We start from the raw sequence: 22,072 nt of genomic DNA, 5'->3' as shown, positions 1-22,072 counted from the left end.
GCAGGTAAAGTGACACTGAAGCTTCACTGCAAACATAGGACAAGAAGTTCAGCCCCATATAACCTTCTGGGAGTCACAGTGAAGATTTGACAATAACAGAGGACTAGAGCTTGGCCAGGCTTTCTGGAACCTTGTGCGGCCCCTTGCATTACAGCACTGACAAACGCCCTTTGGCTGTTAAAGTCCTGAGCTCAGTCCTGTAGGCACAAGAAGCTGTGCTCATGTTTATATACTTGCTGACGAATACAGCAGAGCTTGGCCTTGGACAGGCAATCTAAAGCCTGATATCTCTTGTTCCCCTAATAGTTTCCAAGACTCGTTTTAATGGATTCAGAAATAAAATGCTTGCTAGAGCCCATGACAGCTGAGAAGCATATCTGTGTCTGTTCCTCTATATTCAAACACTTTCTTCCTATTCAGTTTTAGCAACTTTCTTTTATTAGCAAAACCTCATTTTCCATAATTAGGGAATATAAGCTGAAGACCTTCCAACAGCCTGAGCAACAGAGCCAGGGGCTGCTTCGGGAACAGCCACCTCCCCTGGCACCGAGGTCTTCCACAGCTGCATAATCAGAGTCCACTGGCCACAACATCCAAGTCCACTGGCCACAACATCCAAGTCCACTGGCCAGGTTCACCCCTCCTGGTGCCTTCAGGGAATGTTCCACCATGTTCCTCCACAAGTGCAGGGGGACAGCTGCCATCTCGCCATGGGCTGCAGGGAAACTTCTGCTTGGGCACCTTCTTCCCCTTCTTCATCACCAACCACCAGCACAGCTCTGCCTCTCCAGCTCAGCTCTTCCTTTCAACTACTTGCTCTGCTCAGGTCTTATATCAGGTTTGATTTTTTTCTCTTTGTATGTTAATCTCAGAGGTGCATCTCTTGTCCCTCTAATGGCTCCTTGGCTGGGTTTGGAGCAGGGGCAGCTTCTCAGCTTCTTCCTGGAGCCACCCCTGGGGTCCCACTACCAAAAACCCAACCAAACCAAACCAGCACAGATTTACTGCCATTGACCTTTACTGTTGTTTTCTTAGGGCTGTCATAATCCTCGGCTATTCGGAACTGCAAGGTGAGGGGAAGAGAGGGACAGGACAGGAAGGAGGAAAATAAAGATCAGTACATTAAGACCATGTTGGAAAACAGCTTGTTAGAATACATTTTTTGCATGAAGAGTGAAAGAGTTGAAGGAGCAGTGAGGCAGTGAAGCCTAGACCTTTTTTGCAGAAAGCACCATGTAAAGGTGATGGTCAACGAGAAGCCCAACATGAGCCAGCCATGTGCACTTGCAGCCCAGAAAGCCAAACGTGTCCTGGGCTGCATCAAAAGAAGCATGGCCAGCAGGGCCAGGGAGGTGGTTCTACCCCTCTACTCTGCTCAGGTGAGACCCCACCTGGAGCACAGTGTCCAGTTCTGGAGCCCCCAACATAAGAAGGACATGGAGCTCCTGGAGGAGGGCCACAAAGATGATCCGAGGGCTGGAGCAGCTCTGCTGTGAAGACAGGCTGAGAGAGTTGGGGCTGTTCAGCCTGGAGAAGAGAAGGCTCCACAGAGATCTTATAGTGGCCTTCCAGTGCCTGAAGGGGCTACAGGAAAGCTGGGGAGGGACTTTTACAAGGGCTTGTAGTGAGAGGACAAAGGAGAAATGGATTCAAATTGGAAGAGGGGACATTTAGGTTAGACATTAGCAAGAAATTGTTCAGTGTGAGGGTGGTGAGACACTGGCACAGGTTGACCAGGAAAATTGTGGAAAACCCATCCCTGGAAGTGTTCAAAGGCAGGTTGGATGGGGCTCTGAGCAACCTGGTCTAGTGGGAGGTGTCCCTGCCCTTGCAGAGGGCTGGATCTAGATGATCTTTAAGGTCCCTTCCAACCCCAACCATTCTATGATTCTATGGAATGCAATGCCTTCCTTTGAACTGGTGGTCTCATTACACAGCAGTCTTTCTCGGAAAAAAACATGAAATCTACTGTCTTTTGTGGTCAAGGGCAAGAGACTGGAAAGCAGGGACTGTTGGCTACTGCACTGCTAATGGCCTGAGCTGAGCTGTCTGTAACCCCCTTGTGTAATGAAACCAAATTCAGCTTCCATTGTTATCTCCCCTTCCATTTTGCTTCCCACACAGGTGGATGGAGAACCTACTGCAGCTGAGTCCATGCATAACAAACCTCTTGGACTTCTGGGAGGCACTGATAGCAAAGCTTTTTTTATAATTTTTCTTTCAAGTTTTCTTTTTTTCCCCCAGAAGCTCATCAATAACCCTATTTCTCTCATTCACTGCTTTCAGTTCACAGTCATTAGGTCTTGAGAATAACGGAGCAGTCAGTTCAAAAGGGCTGCAGATATGAAAGTTCATCAATGGGATAAAGGAAAGCTGGGGAACAAATTTTTTCTTTCATCAACAGTGCGTTCCTGGAGACTGTTTTCTCTCTCTGCTGAGGATGTGGACAAATGAAGATCATCCTACAACAGCAGAGTCTCAAGAGGTGAATAGTGAACTGGAAAAGATTATCCTAATTGACACTCTAACAGATACAACCATACCCACCAGCTTCACGCACTTGAAGACAACCTTAGTTACAATGAGGATGGGTACCCATGGCTTTGAAGGATTTGAAGTTACAGAAATCTGTTAAACACCAGCCAGAAATGCCAGAGATGACACTCTGCATGTTATTAAAAACTTACTGTATTAAACCTGGGCTTTGATGGATAGTGCAGACTATTGGTGCCTGAAATTTAGCATAGGAATAATGTTGTGTAAGTTAAGTCACAGAGACAGGAGTCATGGCATGTGGTTCTCAACACTTCTGGACACTAAAATCAGAAGATCTAGTCCATTGAAATTTAGTAATGCATATAATTGTATCTACCAAACTTCTTCTTTTTTTTCCCCAAGATGCAAACTAAAGCTTTAACTTTTACCCAAGATGGAGCAACAATATACATACTTTCTCAAATCACTACTTTCCCTATCTAATTTTGGAAGATCTGTGACTATTCCCAGAAGCCCTTTGCTTTCCCAGTGAATAGCCTTCCTACGAATTTTTTAATTCAGGAGGCATTGTTTATATTAGACTTAACACTACCTATTTTTTGTCAGAAGTTGAGGACTGTGGAGCAATGGAAATGCTGCATGGTAGGTAGAACAGAAGATGCAAATTATGGCTCTACTTGTCAGTTAGCTATTCATGTCATGGAAAGTAAAAAGGACAGAAGGCCACCCTGAAAACAAACAGTGAAGTCACTGGCAATAGAGATTTGCAAACGACTTGCAACATCAGGCTCTAGACAAAACAAGAGCAATAAAACTGAAAGGAGACCAAGCCTGAGCACTGCTGCTTATCCCATGGGCTATTTCTTTAAAGCAGAAAACCTGTAGAAAAACAGTATTTTTGAAAACTCTCTTGCAGGGGAAGGAGCATAGTATGAATAGTGTGCTGGCACCCAGGAAGATAAATAGACCAGCGTCTTTTTTCTGCTACACGGGGGAAGGAAAACCCAAAATCTGAAAATTGAGAAGTAGAAATCTTTCCCTGCAGTCAATTGAGTCTGTGAGGCTTGATGTGTTGGCAGCATTAGGCAGGCATTCACAACTCTACCCATAAAAAATCTCCAGTTATGCTGAAATTTCCTGAGATTCACCTCAGTCCAGGGATGTCCGTGAAAGAGTACCTCCCTCGAAAGTGTAAACACAAGGTTTTTCTCTCCAGTGAAACATGAAGTCAAGCTGAGAATTACAACAATAGACCTGGTGAGTAACTCAGCCATCACTGTAGAAAACAAGTAGGGGTTTCTGGATGTCACAGCTTTACTGTGTTGTAATTGGCATTGCGTTTAGATGTCAGACTTGGCTGTCTGTCCTTGGTTTATGTGAGACCTAGCAGTGGGTTGGTGAAGGCAGTGCCTTGTCTGTGGCAGCCTGTGCAGTTGGCCATGTCAGAGTCCTTTGGGTGTGTGTGCATGTCACTGGGTTGCATGCCCAACGTCACTGCTGGCTGAACCTGCAGTCGGGGAAGCAGGAGCCATGCTTCAGCCATCCACCAGGCTTCAAAGAGACCCTGGCTGGTCTCCAGTTGCTAGTTTCCACTGGGACATAGAGCTATTGACTATCATTCTTTGGAAGTGATCATCCAGCCAGTGCCTTATCCATCTGACATTCTGTCCTTCAAACCTATATGTCTGCGATTTAGTGGCAAGAATGTTGTGTTAAAGGCCTTGTAGTAGTCTAGGTAGATGACAGCCATAGCTCTTCCTTTGACCGCTGATGTAGTAACTCCATCATAGAAGGCCACTTGATTAGTCAGGCACAATGAGTCCCTGGTGAAGCCATGATGGCTCTCTCTATTCACCTCCCCATAGTCCATATGTTTTGACATGTCTTCCAAGAGAATTTGCTCCACAACTTTACTGGACAGGCTGGTGAGGCTGACTAGCTGGTACTTCCCACGGTCCTTTTTACCCTTTTTAAAAACAGGAGTGATATTTCCCTTTTCCATTCACTGGGCACTTTGCCTGACTGCCATGACTTCTCAAATATCACAGAGAGTGGCTTGGCAACAACATCAGCCAGTTCCCTCAGGATCCTGGGATGCATCTCATTAAGTTCCATGGGCCTATGTATGTTCAGGTTCCTCAGGTGGTCTTTACCCTGATCTTCTTGTAAAATAGGAGGAACTTAATTCCCCCAGTCTTTCTTGAGTTTCAGTGGCTTGAGAGATGTAGGAAGAGAGAGCTGAGGCAGAAGAATTGTTGACTACCTCAGCCTCCTCCATGTCAGCTGTCATCAGTTCTCCTGCCTTATTTATCAGGGATGGGAGGTTAGGTTTTCTTTCATCTTCCTTTTCTGGCCTACACACTTGTAAAAGCCCTTCTTCTTATTGTTGTCAAATTCAGCTCCAGCTGTGCCTTGGCTTTCCTTATCCCAACACCTTGTGTTTGGAGCATAGTTACATCAGTTAGGAACCTGAAAAAACTCCCTCTAGCCCTGCTGTGCAGTTACACATCACACTGGAAAGGACTTTGGTCTCCCTGAGTGGCTAAGGGATATATTTTTGCTACACTCCTCTTAGCATACCCTGTATCTCTCCTTGGGGGAGAGAAAAAGCTACATCTGCCTAGTGTCTAGTAGTGCAGAGGAGTCCTTAAACAATGCGGTGTTGTGATGTGGCGAATCCTCACACAAAGTCAGTGTTCACACGTGGGCTTCCACTGTCTGCACTAACAATAATTTTAGTACATGTCACCCAACAACGTGCCCTTCTGGTGTTTGCACAAGTCTTGATCCACTCATCACCATAATTGCCCTGACACAAGCTGTGATTTGGGAGGTTTGGACTGGGCATGAAGAAAATATTTTTCACTAGGAGGCAGTGCAGCACTGTGCTGGGTACCAGGTAATGGACTTCACCAATATTTTCAACACTTGGCTAGATAGAGTGACCCGATGTGGTGTTGGGGATGGTCAAGCAGAGTCTCTAAACAATGTTCCACTGATTTGATAACTGGAAATACATGAAAAACTGATAAATAAAAAAGTAATTCTTATTTGTGCTTGCAGCTCCTGCTTCTCACGGAGAGGGTATCTTAATGTGCTTCCTTTTCCAGCTGCTGCTGCCAACTGGGAGCTGTTTCCATCACCAATCCTTTATATTCCTGTCATAGTCATTCACTGTCAGGTGATAACTTTATCCAGTGTTACAGTGAGGTCAGACCAGGTCCCCTTTGCTGAACATCAGTCCTTGTCTTCTTGTTAATCATAATGACAGTGTAATAGAGAAAATTCTGGGCAAGCAGATATTCAGGGTATAGTCACCATGATCGTATGATACTGGCCACTGTAGTCTGCAATTAATAGGCCTTCTAAGGATTATGTCAGCGATACAAGTAAGGATATTCCTGAAATATCTGGTTCACATTTTAACTTCTTTAACAAGTCTATGAGAGAGCAGTAAAAAGGAGATTCTTGTATTAGATCTTTTTCTTTAAAATCCTCTTGCCACTGCCAGGCTGCTGGCCCCAGAGCCAAAGGCCCAAGGCTGTTGTGTGTGGTGGCAACCAGTTCCTCAGGGCACACTGGTCCCACTTTCATTGCCCGCCTTTTTCCAGTCGGGACCCTCACAGCAAAGTCCCACCCTGCTGATCCCATTTTCAAAAGGAAAGCCAGGTATTGTTCCCAACAGAGACTCTGCAAATACAAGAAAGCTGGGCAGGGACTTTTTACTAGGGCTTGTAGCAAGAGGAGAAGGGGTAATGGATTAAAGCTTGAAGAGGGTAGATATATACTAGATGGAATTTAAATATTTTTATTAATTTAAAAAGAAATAATTAATTTAAATGAGGGAATTCTTCAGTGTGAGGGTGGTGAGACACTGGCACAGGTTGCCCAGGGAAGCTGTGGAAGCCCCATCCCTGGCAGTGTTCAAGGGCAAGTTGGATGGGGCTCTGAGCAACCTGATCTAGCGGGAGGTGTCCCTGCACCTGCAGGGGGTTGGAACTAGATGATCCTTAAGGTCCCTTCCAACCCGGACCCTTCTGTGACTATGGTTTTGGTGGAGCTCCTGCAGCTCCCTCCTGTCTCTCTCCGGAGGATGGCAGCTGAGGTCACAGAACCCCCACAGCTGCCACTGCCCGCCCTGGGCCAGACCCCACCGAGTTCCCTGCCATTCCCAGGCAAGTTTTCCAAGGCGAGGGCTCTCACTCGGTGCCTCCTGAGGACCCCGACCTCTTGGGGAGGGAGGGCTGCGCTTTCTGGGGCTGGGAGAGTCACACTCTTTTCCCACTTTTCTCAGGAAAACCTGGGATTTCAAGCACTGGGGAAAGACGGAGGTACCACAGCGCTGGGTCACCTGTTGAAAACAGAATCTGTTTGTTTTGGCAAGCAATGGAAAGTGTGTTAGGTAGGTATGGCTGGCCTGGCTCACAGCAGAGACTCCGCTAATCTGTGAGCTAAGTAACTAACCTTCAGTGCTGAAAAATGGTGAACGTACCTTGTACAAGCCATAGACTATTTTTCTTACAGTTCTCTCTTTCAAGGTGAGATATATCTAGGGTTAAAATGAAACTACTATGTGTATAAATATATGAACATATGCAAGCATATGTATCTATAGGTATATTCATACATGTAGACAGTACCATCGTAGATCATAATAAAAAGCAACAGTATTGTCTTAAAAACAGAAAGGAATGTCACAAAGTAAAAACCAGAAATGGAGACTAAATAGAGACTTGCTAGTATAGTGTACAAATAGATTAGAAGTCAAGTTTTTAAAGCAGAAGGATGGGAAAACAAACACCTTTGCAGATACTTCAATTTGCAGAAACGACCAAATACTGTAAATAGTGCTTTATACTGTTTTGAAATTAAATATTTTAATGCCACACAAATGACAAGCAACAATATTATTGTGCTAAGCATGACCCCAAACATTTCCCTCATTTATTCTGAAGTTAATACTTAATATAATATTCCTTTTTAATATTTGTCCTTTATCAACTGCTTCCACTTTTGTCCATGGAATATAAAAGCAGAGTTTATCCTTCCCCAGCATATTTTCTGTCCTTTTAAACTCCTTAACCACAGATCTTGCTTTTCCTCATTTCCTTATCCTACTGTATTTTCTTCTCTACACAGGTACAAATCATCTCCCGCATCAAGTTATTGGTTCTCCTAAATGCCACAGTTTTACCTCAACAAAAAGAGCTGTTAGCAGTGCACTGAAGGATCTTCTTGAAAGATCTCCTTATCATTAGGATTCAAATTGATGCTGAGACAGATACCTTGAAGCAAAATATTTCTTCTGTGGTCTCACAAGTGACGGTACCTTAGGTGTGCTCTTGAGAACTCAGTCTGTACATGATGGCTGTAATCTGTGACTGTGAAACAAACACACTCTTCCCTGAACACTGTCTTCAGTGGTGCTTCTCCAGCCAGCTGCTGGAAATAGTGACCAACCTACAATGAACATGGAGGCAAAAGAGTTTACTGAAGGTGTGACGAGTGTCATGACTTGAATGCACAGTTTGAGTGATACTGCAGCTCTTGTTTGCGGAAAACAGCATCCCATAAACTCTCCTGGAGCTTATTCTGTAGCATGGGTGCTGCAGGACTTGGACACAGGACTCAGCCCATCCTCTGCCTGGTCACTGTCTTTCAAGGGGCTTTGGCTTCATTCGTTCTGCTCTGGTGTACCTGACCAAATACCAAGCACCAGAAGGATCATCCGATGAATTCATTGAATTCATCATAGAGTCAATGACAGAATGAACAACACAAACATTGGTTTTCTTCACAAGTATTATCTAACTGTCTTTTATCATTAATCACTGGGCACCTGCCTTACAGGAATATGCAACTGTGAGGTGTTCTTCCTCTCTTTTTGTTTTTGAAATGAACCATCAGATGTTCTGGACAATATTACAAAATCAACACTAGAACAATTCCCAGACTCAGCATCCAGCCTTCATTGCTTTATCAGCTGTTTAAAATCTTTCTGGTTCATGTTTTGACAAAATATTTTATGTTATCACATAAAACTTTACTGGAAAATCTGAATTAGCATGAAATTAATTTTCAGCACAAAAGCAGCAAGAAAAAAATGTTTGTTGGTTGGTTGGTTGTTGTTCTATTTTTTTTTAATTCTGCTTGTCTTTCTTTTTGGTTGTTTGTTTTGGTTTTGAAAGATGTGAGACACGATTGGTATCCACTCAGAGGGAGCTCTCTGCACTAGTCCAACTACTGTCAGAAATATGAGGCAGGGAAAGTTAGAGAGACCCAAGAGACCTATGTTACCATGAGGTCGTGCTGGGTCTAAGACTGTCTTCATGAAACTTTGAATACTGTGTGGGACAGAGCAGTGTGTGGTGCTTTGACAGGGAAGCCATGGCTGGACTTGCATTAAAACCTTGGATATAACAGAGGCAGTGACATATGCTAAGTAGCGTTGACCTGTAGCTGCTACAGGGCGTGGGATCTCCTAGACCATATTTAAGAGGTGTGGATCTTGAACAGGTCCCAACCTAAATGAATTATTCTGTTGTTCTTCAGTTACCAGCTCTACAAATGCCTCCTGTCCTGCTAAGACTCGTCTTGCTCTTTGTGTCTGTAGGCTTATAGCACTTCTGAATTTTAAAGCCTGGGGCAGTCATACTTGTAATGGTATGTGGAATATGAGAGCATCTTTTTCATTGAGATTATCAGATCAAGATCTTTCTGGTTCAAAATGAATCGTAGTGGTATAATCTGCTAGCAAACTTCAAACTGGACTAGCCAGCAAATAGAAGGCCCAGGATGCAGGCAGAGATATTAGACAGGCAGAGGGCTCATGCTGAAATTCAAGGGTATCCACAGGTATGAGGAGGCCTGTGAGACAAGAGTGTGAGTGTGTGCATTGGTTGCCTAGCTAGAATCAAGTTGGACGAGCCAGTGAGTAGAAGATGCACATCTCTGAGTCAGAAAGCCAAGATCCAGGCATGATACTGGACAGGCTGAGGGCTTGTGGTGATATTTTAAGGGCCTGTGAATGCACTTGTGGATCTAGAGAGAGAGGGTGTGTATGTTTTCACAAATGGACTTCAATCCCAGTCATCTGGAGAGGAGGAAGGCGATTTGGCTGTCTATACTTGCATTCTTGGTGAGACCTAGTAGTGTTATATATGGCTTGTTGAAGGCACTACCTTGTCTGTGGCAGCCTCTGCAGTTGGCCATGTCAGTGTCCTATGCCTGGACATGTGTGCATGTCACAGGGTTACATGCCCACAACTGGCTAAACCTGCGATGTGGGAAGCGCGAGCCGTGTCCACCAGCCTTCAACAGAGAGAACCCAGCTGGTCTCCAGCAGCCAAGCAGGAGGTGTTACCACTGTACCACTGTGCATCCCTTAGCTATATTCACACTGTACACAGAAAAAGTGAGTTGACCAAAAATGAAACTCTGAAATTTGTGGTTTTTCAGAGAGAAACTAGCTTGTGCAACTTTATTGTTCATTGCTTTTACTTTCTGTCCTTGTTTTGTAATACATTTTCACCTTTTATTTTTGCCTATTTGCTTTCATTATTACTGATCAAGTGCTTATAGGAATTGCTACCACGGGCTTTCTTGGAAGAGCATCTGGTATGTTGAAACCTACACACCAGCAGATATTATCTGAGTTCATTTTTTCTTGCAGTTGTTGTAGGATGTTCTTCTACTTCTGCTGTGTCAAAAGGAATAAAACAGTATCCTGAAAAATTAGTTTCACAAAAAAACACTTAAAAAATAAAAATAGCAACATAAAACCCAAAACGCTAAGCTGAGGAAAGAGAAATTGCAGGGACAAATTAATTTATGAGTGCTAGGATTAAGAAAAGAAGCTCATCAGACCCACTTGTGTCAATGTCATTTTACATACATCCAGATTAGCTGCACCTGTACAGTGCTGTTTAAAATCTTTATGGGAGACCTGGACAGTGGAATTGAGTGCACCCTCAGCAAGTTCCTGGAGTGCATTGCTGACAACTTCCTCCTCCAAATGGTAGAGGAACCAGCAAGAAAAGGTGCTGTGTTGGATCTTGTTCTTACCAACAGACGGGCTAGTTGATGATGTAAGACTTAATAGGAGAGTAGGCTGTAGTGACCATGATATGGTCAAATTCAGGATCCTTAGGGCAGTGAGAAAGGAGTGAAGCAAGCTGACTATCCTAGACTTCAAGAGAGCAGATGTTGGTCTCTTCAGGGATCTCCTAGATAAGGTACTGTGGGACAAAGCCCTGGAGGGGAGCCCAGGAAAGCTGCTTCATGTTCAGGGATCACTTCCTCCATGTCCAGGAGCTGTGTCCCCCAATGAAGAGGAAGACAGGCAGGAGAGCTAGGAGGCCACTATGCATTAGCAAGGAACTTCTGGACACAGTTAATTGTAAAAACAAGGTACACAGAGTGTGGAAGCAGAGCCAGGTATCCTAGGAGAAGTACAGACAAGTTCTCAGAGAAGCAAGGGATTGGGTAAGGAAGGCGAAAGCATACATGGAGTTGGACCTGGTCAGGGATGTTAAGAACAACAAGAAAAGTTTCTACAGATACGTCAGCAATAAGAAGAAGACAAGGGAAATTGTGGACCCACTTCAGTACAAAATTGCAGACCTAGTCATGCAGGACGTAGAGAAGGCTGAGGTACCCAATGACTACTTTGTCTCAGTCCTCACTGACAAAGGCTCTGGTCAAACCACCCAAGTTAGAGAAGGCAAAGGTAAGGACTGTGAAAAGGAAGATCTCCCCACTGTAGGAGAAGAGCAGGTTCGTGACCATCTGAAGGACCTCAAGGTGCATGAGTCCGTGGGACCTGATGGGATTCTTCCCCAGCATCTGAAAGAACAGGTCGACAAAGTTGCAAAGCCTCTGTCCATCATACTTGAAAGGTCTTGGCAGCCTGGAGAAATTCCCACTGACTGGAAAAGGGGAAACATAACTCACATTTTCATGAAGGGAAAAAAGGAAGACCCAGGGAACTACAGGCCAGTCAGTCTCACCTCTGTGCCCAGCAAGATCATGGAGCAGATCCTTCTGAAGGCTCTGTTAAGGCACATGGAAAACAAAGGGGTGATTGGTGACAGCTAGCATGGCTTCACTCAAAGTTACTGAGAGAAATAGGTTAGAGAACGTTCATGCTTTGTTATAAAATTATTATTTTACAAGTTAGAAGCTGTTTTTACAGATACTCTCAAAAGGGGAGGCTGAAACGGCTCCTTTGCTGATTCAAAATGTTCTTCTAAACACATACCTTTTCACATCTTTCAAGTTTTTTCCAATCAAGTTTGGTTAGGAAATGTGAGGTCTTTATCAGTTTTTCCAGAAATAATATCTTTTTTTTTTTTTTTTCCCTTCCATAATTAAGATGTAATTCTGAATTTGGAAATTCAATGGATGCAGTTATCAACAAATAGCTACATCTGTACTGTATCTCCCTTTCTACCATTTCCTTTGGGAGGAAGGCAGTCTCTACAGGAATGAAGAAAGGAAGGGTTTTGTCAGCGTTTGGCAGGTGGTTTCCTCTTTTTTATAGTTGAGGTGTGTCAAAGTTTTGATGTCCTAGGAAAATTAATCTGAACAGTCCTCAAGACATTCAAAAGATACTCCAGCTCAAACAATTCTTTTGTTTAGTGGGTTTTTGTAAGATGAACCATAGATGATCATATCATGGCATAATTTGGGCAAACAGGAAATTATCTTGCCTACTCCTGGAGGAGACTGCAGATCACATGTGGACATGGAGAGTTGCCCTATCAATTGTCTTTAATGGTATTAATTTCATTAAAGAGGAGGTATAGAGGCTATACTGATATGAAGTGGTTTCCTGCAGGAACAAAACCTATGGTGTCACTCTTCTGTGAACACCTGAAGTCAGAACCAACCAGGGAGCAGATGTCTTGCATGAGATGCCTTTGACAGTTCTTGTCATTTCCTGATTCAAAATTGTTGTAAAGCACGGTAGCTTGTAGGTGAAGTGGGTTTGAGCACAAAGACCCCAGCACTGGAATCCATAAGCCTGCCTCTGGAAGTAGTAGGCTACAAACAGTAGCTTTTAGAAAGCAAAGACTTTAGGCAAAGTTTGAAAGTGAAGCCAAATCCTTTGTAAAAGACTTACCATCTGACCCAAAGCTGCAGCCATGGTGACCTCTTCAGTGCTGCTTAACACCTTTATTAGAGACATGGACAGTGGCATTGAGTGCACCCCCAGCAAGTTTGCCAATTACACCAAACTGTGTGGTGAGGACAACATGCTGGGGGAGAGGGATGCCACCCAGAGGGTCCTTGACAGGCTTGAGAGGTGGGCCCATACCAACCTCATGAAGTACAACAAGACCAAGTGTAAGGTCCTGCAAACCAGGATTGCCCTGAGGGCAATCCCAAGCACAGTTACAGGCTGGGTGGAGACTGGATGGAGAGCAGCCCTAGAGGAGAAGGACTTGGGGGTGTTGGTCAATGAGAAGCTCAACATGAGCCAGCAATGTGCACTTGCAGCCCAGAAAGCCAACTGTGTCCTGGGCTGCATCAAAAGAAATATGGCCAGCAGGTCAAGGGAGGTGATTCTGCCCCTCTACTCTGCTCTGGTGAGACCCCACCTGGAGTACTGAGTCCAGTTCTGGAGCCCCCATAACAGGAAGGATATGGAGCTCCTCGAGCAAGTCCAGAGGAGGGCCATGAAAATGATCAGAGGGCTAGAGCACCTCTTCTGTGAAGACAGGCTGAGAGAGTTGGGGCTGTTCAGCCTGGAGAAGACTCCAGAGATACCTCATAGCAGCCTTCCAGTACCTGAAGGGGCTACAGGAAAGCTGGGGAGGCACTTTATAGAAGGGCTTGTACTGAGAGGACAAGGGATAAAACTGGAAGAGGGGAGAGTTAGGTTAGACATTAGGAGGAAATTCTTTAGTGTGAGGGTGGTGAGACACTGGCACGGGTTGCCCAGGGAAGCTGTGGCTGCCCCATCCCTGGAAGTGTTCAAGGCCAGGTTAGATGGGGCTCTGAGCAACCTGGTTTAGAGGGACATGTCCCTGCCCATGCAGGGGGGTTGGATCCACGTGAACTTGAAGGTCTCTTCCAACACAAACCATTCTATGATTCTATTATTCTATGAAGTGGCAATGGTCTTCACTTGCAACAGAGAAACTCTGAAAATAAGGAAAAAAATTTCTCACCCCAAGGATTGTTCAGCCCTGGAGAAGAGGCCAAACAAGGTGGGGAAACTTCACCCTTGGAGCTGTTTAGAAACCACCAGCCTAAATCTTTTGTGAATCATTCTAATAAAGATTAGAAAGCTGAAAGCCTTAGTCACTCAGAAGTAAATGTTATCCTTTGTTCAACTTTAATAAAAAAGTTTCATCATCATTTCAAGTCACGTGTACAATAACCTGGGGATTATGAAGTTCATTTCTCCAATGTCAGTCTTTCCTCCCAGTTCCTTCACAGGCTCTAACTTGTTATCAAATGTAAACAGCAGGGTTCTATCTAAGGGCTATAGTCCATAGCTTCACTTTTTCCTACTATTCAAGAACCCCTTCCTAGACTTTTTCATCTGACATTTTTCATTTTTTTCTGTTCTATCACTTTATCAAAATTGCTCTGCAAGAGCAGATGGAAAGTTTCCAACACATCCATAACCCTCCTTAAAACTTCCCTTTCCTGTGACACCTGTGAGGAGTTTAGAATATTTATTGCTACAGTGCTGACACCAGCCCACTGTTTATGTGCCTCATATTCTCATATTTGTCCCTTGACCTCAAAAGTTTTGTAGGATGGTGCATGGGTAGCTGTGTCTCTGACATGCCCAAGAAGGGTTTATAAAGTTAGACTGGATGGAACCTCTGAGGTTTTCTTCTTCAATCTCCTGCTCATGGCAGGATCAAGATTTTGTTGAAATCCAGGTATGATCTCTAAAAAGTCCACAGTTTCTTCCAGCAATATTTCTAGTGTTTCTTTCTAGCAGGGAAACAGACAACAGACTCCTTCCTTCTGCTTTTTGTCTTTGAAGACTGTTATCAATTCTTCTTATTAATTCTTTCAGACTAAACACTTTTAACTTGGTCAACCATTCCTTTAAAATATGTTCATCTTTTTAAAAAACCTCAACATTTTTGCTGTGGTCTCCTTCAGAGATAGCCATCATATTTAGAAAGCAAAAAAAACAACTGGAATGCAAGTCTGGCATTTTGAAGATGAAAAGGGAAAGAAATTAAGACTAATAATGACCAGGGGATTTTTGCATGTGTTGAAGAGGAAGGTTTTTTTATCAGACAACTATGACAATGCAAGGGGCTGAGGTAATGGGAAGTGTTGGGAAAGTGGCCACAACTGTATCTGTGGGTGAGAAAAAGAGAACAATGGCTGGAGAGCTGATAGGGGCAGCAAACCCCCTGCAGATAGCACAGCTTCAGCTGGGCATTGCAGCCACAGACAAAGCTGCGTGAAGTGTTACTGCAAGAGAGGAAGGGCAAGAAAGTGGCCTCGCAGCTGCCTCTCCAGCAAAAGAGGTTGTAAGACTGTCACAGGTATTTGGGAATTAAGTGTTGCCTCTTACCTGAATCATCTACCATTTTGGACTACTCTTTTCTTCCTTTTATAACAATACAGTTCACTAACCAAGTGTTTCATGCCTGCAAGCACAGGAAATTAGCTACTGGACCACCAGAATACTTTGTTAGCTTTCTCCAGGTTTACAGATAAAGGTCTTGTGCTCATTATAACCCCTTCAAAAATCTTACCTGGACCTTTCTTGGTCGTGGCAGAAGGGTTACGCGTACAAGTGGCATTGAAAGGAAACAAAATATGTAAAAGAGCTAAGGTAGATTACAGGAGACAGATGAAGCTATGCATAACAAGCCTATGAAACAGGTATTTGCAGACTTCTTTTTTATTTGAGTAGGTGTGGCTGCCTCCTGGTTTGATCCAATAGGCATAAACACAATCAATAATTATATAGAATAAATGCAAGCGGCAGAATTCTTTACCTCCCGCCCTTTGGCCTTCCTTCTTCCACTAAATGTTTTCAACACTTGCTTAGACACAGCAAGTGAGAGTAGTTATAGAGCCTTTGCAAGTAAACTTAACCTTTTTGGAGTGAAATGTAGCTAGTTTCTGAAATTGCTGAAGAATAAATCCCTTTAACTGGATTTTGCCTGGTTAATAGTAACTAACTCATTTCGTCATTTGTATCTTCTACTTAAAAGGGGAAATAACCCCAAAGCACCAATTTAAGAGCAGTTTCTACTCCTACTAAAAGCCAAAAGATTAACTGGGCATTTGTATTTTACAGCTACATTAGAAGAAACTTCAGGTCATAGTGTCAGAAACTAGGAAATTACATCAACAAGAATGTTCTCCTATCTTAATTTTTTTCCATTGTACATATCTAACCATTCCATTATCTTGAATTCCTTCCTTACATACTTGGGGCTTTTTTCCACTGTGCTTCACTCCCTTCAGGTGGTGTCCACTCTATGCCTAATATGTAGCTTTAAAGCATTTTTCTTTTTCTTTTTGTCCTGTAATACTACAACCATAAGCCATCCAGCTTTAGCTGTAACAATGCTAAAGCTTTACCATAAATATACTTGGGTCTACACAGCCCTACATCTTGGTATATGGCAGATTTCCTCCGCAGTCACCCATGAGCAGCTTACATTTTTAAATGTTTATTTTGCTGATACTTGGAGCTTTAGACTCGTTTTGCTGATATACACAATTTCTAAGTGTATTACTCTGTTGTTGCAATGGAACTACTGTAGATATGAAAAGAGCAATATGAAACTAAGATAACCTGACCTGACACCAGGGCAAAGTTCACTGTATTGCTAAACTTACATGTCCTAGCATCATAGAATCACAGAATGGTTTGGGCTGGAAGCCACCTTTAAAGATCATCCAGTCCAGCCCCCTTGCCATGGGCAACAGATGAAGTTGCACAAAGTCACACCCAACCTGACCCTGAGCACTTCCAGTGATGGGCCATCCACAGCTTCTCTGGGAACTTGCTTCAGTGACTCACCACCCTCATTGTAAACAAATTTCTTCCATATGTCCAATATTAATCTACCCTTTTTCAGTTTAAAAGACCCTGGCAAAAAGTCCTACTCTGTCCTTCTTATAAGCCCCTTTTATACATTGAAAGGCTTCAATACGGTCTCCCTGGAGCCTTCTCTTGTCCAGGCTGAACAAGCCCAGCTGTCTTAACCTGTCCTCATAGCAGAGGTGCTCCAGCCTTCTGTCTGGCTTTGTGCCCTCCTCTGGACCCTCTCCATTGGGTCCATGTCTTTCCCCTGCTGAGAACTCCAGAGCTGGACACAGGTGGGATCTCACCAGAGTGGAATAGAGGGGGAGGGTCACCTCCCTTGACCTGCTGGCCACACTTCTTTGGATGCAGCCCAAAATGCTGTTGGCTTTCTGGGCTGCGAATGCACATTGCCAGCTCAATGTCCAATTTTTCATCTACCAATACCCCCAAGTCCTTCTCCATAGGGCTGCTCTCAGTCCATTAATTCCCCAATTTTTCATGGAGATTGCCCCAACCCAGGTGCAGAACCTTGCACTTGGTCTTGTTGAACCTCATGAGCTTCAGGTGGACCCACTCCTCAAGGTCCCTCTGAATGGCCTCCTTTCCCTCAAGTGCACCAGCTGCACCATTCAGCTTAGTGCCTTCTGCATCTCAGGATGCACTCAATCCCACTATCTGTGTCATTGATGGAGATCTTAACTAGTATCAGTCCCAGTATGAATCCTTGAGAAGCACTGCTCAGTACTGCTTTCCATTGATCCTAGTAAGGCCTATCATGTACTCACTGTGTTTATGGCAGCAAAAGACACTAAATGTGTCAGGAGCATAGCACTAATGCTGTAAAATAGGTGTTCCATCAAGAGGGAAGATTTCTTTTGCTAAATAACTGCACTTAACCAGTGACTTGTTCAGTTAAGGTTATTCAGCAAGTGGGTGTGTTAACAATTAAATATATCAAAGTACTTCCTGCTCATTATTTCTTTCTGTATTTGTATGTGTTACTTGTGAATTTAGCCAAGATATCTGTTACACGTGCCTCTGTCCTCCGCAGTCATCTAGCTCTCCTAATGCAACAGATCTCACTCTGATGCTTCAACATTCAGCACTTGTCCCCACGTAACAGTCAGTTTCCAACATATTCCTGTCACTTATACCTCCTGAGAGATGGTGCTGTTGATGGTTGCAAGGCTGTGACACCACCTTACATGTCATAGGCATTTCCATGAGCAGATGTACTGCCTACAGGATTCCCAGGTGCAGTTCATCAGCCTCTCATCTGCTTGTTGGTCTCTAATTCTGTTAGTATCTCCTGCCATCGATTTCTGAATGACCACAGGTGGAGAGGGAGCATAAAATAACAAGTAAACACCTGCCTTGTTGTTAGTGGTCATCTCTTCAACGTGCAGGTGGTATATTTGTTTGTTGTGTTTCCATGTGGGGAGGAGCCTGGCTGGTAGGCTGTGGCTTCACTGATGTGAAAAGGGAGTTTGTTCCCAGCCTTTTCAAGGACATTTCACTTAGTTTTACTGCTCCATTGATTCCTCCATCTCATTTAGGCGATCTGGTAGTGCACATAAACAACAGCTCCTTCCATCTTGTGCTGCTGATAAGGGCACTTCATGCTGCATCGTCCTTGAGCCCAAGTATCACTGACGTGGGAAGGGATAAGTAGCAGCTCGAGATGGCCAAGCTGCTTTACTCCCTGCAGGTCATATCACTCTGGGAGGGTGTCTCAGAGCAAAAGACAGTAGGCAGGTTTTGCTGTTTGAGTGCATCTGCCTGTGGGGGCATAGACATCACACAGCTGCCAGGTGTTTAGGGGATTCAAGGTGAGTGTACTGAGCTCTAGGGTTGATGGTGTTTCATTAGATGAACTGCACCCAGGAATATGTGGGAATCAGTAAACAGCAACAGGGCTTTGGAACTGTATGCAAGACAAAAACAAGCTTGCTCCAAGAAGGGGAATTCCTGATAGGAGTAACCTGCTGCAGCTGTGCTCATTTCACTGAGTCACAATCATTTTCCTAGTGATGGCTACGGATCCCTGCAGGAAGGTCTCTCACTGCTGCTTTTATCAGCTTCATCCTTTGCATTTTGTGATGTGTGATTTACAAGGATAGAAATCACATTTAATCTTTGCTGTAATGTTGCTATGATTAAACTGAAGTCAAATAAGGCACAGCCAGGAAACCGGAACAGCACAAGGGGAGGAATATTCTGATAAAGAAAAACAAGAAGAAATTAGAGGAAGAAGCAGCAACTGAATTGCAGGTGGGGTAGCTGTGTTGCTCAGTAAAAAGAAGATGTGGTTTAAGATGCTTATAAATAAAAATAATTAAAAAAAGAAGTTGCTACAGCCCAACTTCCTACAATGGGTTTTCAGGGTTGGATACCTAGAGAGATTAAAAGCTGCTCCAACATCAAGCAGAGGAATGGTTGGATGGATGGAATGAGCAGGACAGAAAGCAACATTGGAAGCTGGCAGGTTTGCTAGTTGGAGATTTCTGCATGTTAAAAACAGCTTGAGTTTCCCAAAGCGAATGTTATTCAGGGGGAAAAAAAAAAAGAATAAAAAAAAAATTAAGAGGTGCAGCAGAATATCTCATCTTCTTGTTTCCTTCTGCTGTTCTGATTGTGGGCTGCCTGGGAGCGGGAGCTACAAGTACAGGTCACCAGTTTGGGTAGGTCATTTCATACAGCTGATCAAATGGAGCTGCACCACAGCCCTTAAGGTGAAACAAAGGGGGCTGCTGTTGATTATATGCCTGGAGTGATATAGCTCAGAGATTGCTAGACCTTTTCCCTTCTCATGGGAACCTTTCACGGCAGGCCTGGGCCTGCAAAACTGAGCAGCAAAAGCAGTTGAATCATGGAAAGAAACTGAGGCAGGCATGTTGAGAGATGGAGCGTCCTGCTACACCTGTCTCACAAGGCTGTCCTTCCAAGCCATGTAGGATGACAGCTGTCACACAGTTTCACGTTGCCAAGTTTATCTAGCTCTGGGCTGAGCCCCTGTTTGCCATGATTTTCTTGTATTTATAGCTAAAAATGAAACCTAGAACAGGCTGTGCTGTCATCTGCTGGGTTTTGTTCCCTTTTTGAAACCAACACTGCAGGCTCTGCTGATTCTTGTGCTCCTCTGCTCAGCAAATGCAATGGTGACAGCTCAAGCTCCATGTGTTTTGGGACACTTCTTACTGCTTGCAGCCCATATCAAGCTTCCTTGCTTTCTTCATCAAATGTCTCCTTTTCTCGGGGCCTCAAAATTCAACACAAAGAACATGGAACATTCTCCCTACTCTAGGCCAAAATACCTTGGAAACACTGAGCACCCTCCAAGTAAAGACAGCTGTGCCCAAGGAAAGGAGAAAGTGTGTTGGGAGGGGGCAAGCAAACACTGGTATGTTTGCATGTGTGCTGTAGCAATGGCATTAGAGGGTTTGTGGTGTGCCAATTAACCTGGCTGAAAACATGTTAAGGCACAAACCTGCAATAAGAGAAGAAGCAAAAAAATGGCCCCTGCATCTCTACAAGAGTCTCCTGGCCCTGCTTTACCAGGCAGACCTGTAGCTGCTCAAATGGCTGTGTATGGGAGAAGGGGGAAAGCTCTAAATTTTATCCAGGCACTTCTTCTCCAATGGACTTTTGAACCAGAGCAGCGAGGTGGCTGGTTGTAGGAAGATCATCAATAAAATATGCAAAGATTTTCAAGGCCTGAGTGTGATACTGGCCACTTCTCAGTCCTGTGCAATGGGGTGTTTCACAAGACTCCCAGGCCAGCTATAAATGTGGGCCAGCGAGCTGCCTCTTGCAGACAGCAGCACCGCACTGGAGGGAGGCCCGTCAGCTCCCCCATCCGAGATCCTGCCATCCAGGTGAGACCCACCCCCTGTAGATGAACCTTCCAGCGGTTCCTTGGGCACTGACCATGCACTGCAGATGAAAAGAGGTTTTGGTCTGGGGATGGGAGCTGCAACACCTGTGTGAGGTCTGTCTGTCTGTGCAGAAACTGAACGCATCCTTCAGGTGGTGAGAAGACAGCTGCAGGAGAAACCTGCCTTGCAAAGGGGGAGAGGGGAGAGAGCCACTGCTCCCAGGTTCCAAGAGGCAGAAGGGAGTGTGCTACAAATTAATCTGGGGCATAGGAGCTTTATGTTGTGTCAACAGAATTAACTTTTATTATCATTATTATCATCATTATCGCTTCTTCATCAGGCTGGAGGTCATTACACGAGCGCTCAATGGATCGACAAATTAAAGCTCAGGCAGCCACAGCCTCCATAACTTACACTATAAATGCGAAAAAATACTTACATGTTTTAAATCACATGGTGAGACTTGCTTTAAAAAATGAGATTGAAGTGAGTTTTCTCTTTTAGTGTTGATTATGTTTCTTTTTGTTTCCCCCACTCCCGCATTTTGCATCTGATGTGAGGCGGCTTCTCACAGGTGTCGCTGATTTCCTGTTTTCCTTTTCTGCAGTCTGACTCAAAGAGCTGATGCTTTGAACTTTGTTGCTTGTACTTTTATGTCGAGTCTCTTGACTTCACCAGCAATTGCTACCAGCAGAAAAAAGGTATTCCAGTGAGTCTGAAAGTTCAGCTCTGGTCTTAAAGAACAGATTCTTTTTCCTGTTTACAGCACAAAAATGCCCTGATTTTAGAATTTAACTTTCTAAAATAATTGTCAAATGGAGAGATGTATTTGGGAAAAATGTTCAGATGGGGTTTCGGTTTAGCTGGTAACAAATAACCAGGCAGGTAAGAAATAACTCACTCACCCTTCCCTCCATGGTAGGATGGGGAGGACAAAATCCAACTAGAAGCTTGTGGAAGGGTTCACTTGAGAATTATTGCCATGGGCGAAACAGACTCAAATTGGGGAAAAAAAGCAATTTCATTAATCACTAATCAGATGCAAAGAGGACACAGACACAGACAGAGCAGGGCTTGTATATGTTACCCCACCCCTCCCTTCTTCCGGGCCCAAATCCCTTTGTTCCCGGTTTCTCTCCCTCCTTCCCCCCAGCGGCACAGGGGGACAGGGGATGGGGTTTAGAGTCACTTCACAGGCTGGTGGTTCCTGCTGCCCCTTCCTCCTCAGGAAGAAGGATTCCTTACAGTCCTTCCCTGCTTTTTCGTGGGTTCCCACATCTGCTCCACCATGGTCCACAGGCTGCAGGTCCACATCTGCTCCACCGTGCTCCTCCACGGGCTGCAGGAGGACAGCTGCCATCTCACCACGGGATGCAGGGGAAACTGCTCAGGCACCTCTTCCCCTCCTTCCTCACCCACCTTGGTACTTGCTCCAGCCTTGCTCTCACCTCCCCTCTCCTCTGCCCTGAGGTCTCACAGCAGCTCCTTTTCCCTTCTGGAACATGTTAATGGCAGAGGTGCCTCCATTGCTGCTGGGGCTGGATTTTGGAGCCAGGGGGGACCTTCCAGCAGCTTCTCACAGGCTCCTCACCCACTGCCAAAATCCCACCACACCAACCCAACACTTGTACATATCTCATTTCAATGTTTTCTTCCCAAATCCCATTTCTGTGAC

At 44.4% G+C, this 22,072-nt stretch overlaps 1 long non-coding RNA gene across 2 annotated transcripts in view; it reads left to right on the top strand.

Moving 5' to 3' along the window:
• Positions 1-1,706: 1,706 nt before the first annotated feature.
• The window catches only part of LOC127396124 (uncharacterized), a 69,456-nt gene continuing 49,090 nt past the window's right edge, over positions 1,707-22,072 (top strand). The window contains exon 1 of one of the 2 annotated variants that reach the window (XR_007891919.1): positions 1,707-1,728. This is a non-coding gene — a long non-coding RNA (uncharacterized LOC127396124). Of the gene's footprint in view, positions 1,729-6,353; positions 6,380-22,072 lie in introns of those variants that run through there. The other variant, XR_007891918.1, reaches the window with a different exon arrangement.

The sequence above is a fragment of the Apus apus genome, chromosome 1 (genome assembly GCF_020740795.1).
Source record: "Apus apus isolate bApuApu2 chromosome 1, bApuApu2.pri.cur, whole genome shotgun sequence".
NCBI classification, from domain to species: domain Eukaryota; kingdom Metazoa; phylum Chordata; class Aves; order Apodiformes; family Apodidae; genus Apus; species Apus apus.
The sequence above is the reverse complement of the archived record's forward strand: the minus strand, read 5'-3'. Positions and strand labels throughout refer to the sequence as shown.